General features: G+C 33.4%; 1 pseudogene; it reads right to left on the bottom strand.

The window, feature by feature from the left end:
- Positions 1–1,480: 1,480 nt before the first annotated feature.
- LOC149164862 (expansin-A2-like) lies at positions 1,481–2,468 on the bottom strand (annotated as a pseudogene).
- Positions 2,469–3,414: the final 946 nt, after the last annotated feature.

The raw sequence follows: 3,414 nt of genomic DNA on the forward strand, positions 1-3,414 counted from the left end.
ATCTATATGACGTATTGTTGTATAGTGACCCATTTCCATAGGTAACTATATCAATAATAACATCTCCTATTTGAGATATTGAATGTTGAAGTGGATAGGTAAGTATATCAATAATAACATCTCCTATTTGAGAAATTGAATGTTGAAGTGGATTGTCGCCCCTCAAAATGTTTTTATGTTTTTAAAATTTCTTAAATTAGCCACATCCAATTAGTTATTGCCACATAATTCCATTGAAAATTTACATTATAAATTTTAAGTTTTCAATAATGAACTCTAAAAAAATAAAATAATATATTTAATAAAAATTAACAATAAACATTCACTTTCACTCTTACAAATTAAAAAAAAATTGCCACATAATTCCATTGAAAATTTACATTTTTAGTTTTCAATAATGAACTCTAAAATAAATTAATAATATATTTTAAAAAAATTAAAAAAATATAAAAAATTAACAATAAACATTCACTTTCACTTACAAATAAAAAAAAAGGAGATCTATATCACTGAACCATTTCATCCTAATACTACTATTAAAAATAAAAATGAATAGAAATGTATTTTTTATTTAGTTTAGCACTTATTTTATAATATATAAAATCAAACACATTTTAAAGAAGGAAGAAGAAAAATACATACTTATTTCTCCAATGTAATTTATTATTCTCCAATGTAATTCATATAATAAATGTGTTACCCATCTTAAATCTTTTCATTCTTAATTGTAATGGATGCTTAGTAGTGAGAAACAAAACATAGTTGTGAAAAATGAAGTGTAAAGGTGAAAAATTTTAGTTTCTTATTTTATAAAAAAGAGAATTAAACACATCTTAAATAAAAAAAATTATGCATAAAGCAAAAATACATATATACTTCTCCAACATAATTTATATGATAAATGTGTTTCCCATTTTAAACCTTAAAATATATATAATTCGTATGATAAATGTGTCACCATCTAAAACAGGTTCATTCTTATATAAAAAATATTTACTTTCTAATGCTTTTCCTCTTTTTAGTTATATTTAGAAAAATCTATTAACTTTTTAAACTTCCCTTTAAATTATCAATAACAAATGTTGCCATTGTTAAGAACGAAGAAAACTAAAAATCACTAAACACTAAGGCCCAATATCAACAGCTTTGACGTTGGATGATCAGTAATATTGTGCTGTGAGACCAACTAGGCTGGCTGCAATTTAAGCCAAAGGAGAAGTATGCCACAAATACAATATGTTGCTCAGTAATTTGAGGATCTTCGAGATCTCATTGAAACGATACGAATTGTATAAAAAACAATTTTATAAATAAGCGACTGGTAGAAGCGGGTGGCAATCTACCCACGCCTAGGAATACCCCATAAATACACTGCGCGAGTAAAATTCACTTAAAAAGCGATGGATATTCTTGTGCCACCTCGGCTTCGTGGTTTCCACGTTACTCGTGTACAAACCAGCATTATGCAAATGAAACTAGATTAGAATTGTTGTCCTTCAAATGTCTGACCGAATTGCCAATCTGCAGGAGCGACGTTATACGAAGTGACAGTTTTGCCATCGCTGGTGGTGACCCAGAAGGAAAGACTCTGCCCATCCAAATAGGAACCGCTCTGCCAATTCTGTCCCCAGTTCTGGGACATTGACTGCCAACCAGTGCTGGAACCTTTGATGGAGACCGATTTGACATCCCCTGCACCTCCTACGTTTGTAATGAGCACCAAATTGAAGTAAGAGTGCCCATTGATCGTGAATCGAACTCCTCCCATTTACTCTCAACATGTGAAATAGATTGTTAGGATTCAAGAATGTGAATATAGCATGAACAGAGTATTAGAGTAAGAATTAAATACCTTCTGAACATGATGGGAACAATGCCACCCTTGTAAATGGCAATTTGTTGAAAAGCAGTTTGAGCCATGTCGAAGTGTTGGAGAGGTGGATTGCACCATCCTCCATTGTCATTGGGAAGAGCATTATTTGGGGGACAGAAGTTAGTAGCAGTAATGGTCACACTCCCGGTAAACGCCACTGAGGATCGTTCTGTTCGTCGCAGGCTCCACATGTAAGTCCATTGTTGAAAAGCGCTGTACTCAAAGCTGCGGTGTTCGTTCCATACCCTTGGTTATACAAATTACCGTATCCACATGCACCACCTGTTAAAGTAATTTCAACATGGAATTGCTCAGCCCATGCAGGAAATTAAAATGAAACAGTAACCCAAATGAAATTTTTTGAGCCTGTGACTATGCACTAATTCCATACGAGTGGAAATTTTTTGAGCCTGTGACTATGCACTAATTCCATACGAGTGGAGTTCTATCGAACTATAAACTTACCCATTGTCCCCGAGGCATCGTTGCCACCGTAAAAAGTTGCATGTGCGGATTGCTAGTCACTCTCTAGGGCATAAGCTGCAGGAGCTATCCATAAGAAACTGAACATCGCGACCAGTTGTACGAGCGCCATTTCAACAAGGGATTGAATGGCCGCTCAAAAATAATTAGACTTCACCTTGATTGGTATTTGACTGGTGAACTGGGAGAGATTTGCAAATATATAGAATCGGGAGGTGGATGTGCTGCTTTCTCGGTACCATGTAATCTGTTATATCTCCTCAGCAGGCTGGGATTCCCACTCGATTGTGCAGATCCGCGTAGGATTATACAAACCGGATCGTGCGGATCTGTGCAGAATTATTTGCTATAGGAAGTAGTCACAGTTGGACATGTACCGTGCTTTCAAACAGCGGGTTGCCGCATTAGTATTCTGTGATGGGCCATGTGCACAGGAGGTTCTAGAATCAGCGACGAAGAGGGAGCTGCTTCTTGCCCATAGCATGACGCACAGTTTTTTTAGGTTGAGAAGGTGCAACATGGTTGCCTACGGTTACTTTTTGCGAGAGATAGTATCATTTTGTTACAACTGGATTGGTAACGGACGCATGTGCTTATTCGTGGCAAATTGACAAAGTAAATAGTTTCTGCTCTGTTAATCCAAATAAACCTTTTTTCTTTTGCATTGAAAGTATGGTTACAGGAGGATATCTTACGCTTAAAAAAAGTTAAGTAATATAGAACTTATCATATTTTTTCTAATTGTTTTTATTTTTAATTTAATTTTATTTTTAATTTAAGGGTAACAAGAAAATATTTGATAATTCAGGAGCTGACGAGGAAATAATGCCATAAATTTCTAATACTAACACAACCACCATATTAATAAATGTAGTCTATATATTTTAAACTTAATATTATAAACCATAATATCAAACCTCATATTATAAAACTTATATTATAAATCCTAATATTAAATATTAACATATTAATTATGCATTAAGAAAATATCGTATTAAAAATTATTAATTTAAATATTAACATATTAGTTAATATTAAACCTAGCGTATTTATAATAT

This window comes from Pinus tabuliformis, chromosome 5_1, assembly GCF_031772625.1.
Source record: "Pinus tabuliformis cultivar Carrire ecotype Pingquan chromosome 5_1, CPIR1, whole genome shotgun sequence".
Lineage (NCBI taxonomy): Eukaryota > Viridiplantae > Streptophyta > Pinopsida > Pinales > Pinaceae > Pinus > Pinus tabuliformis.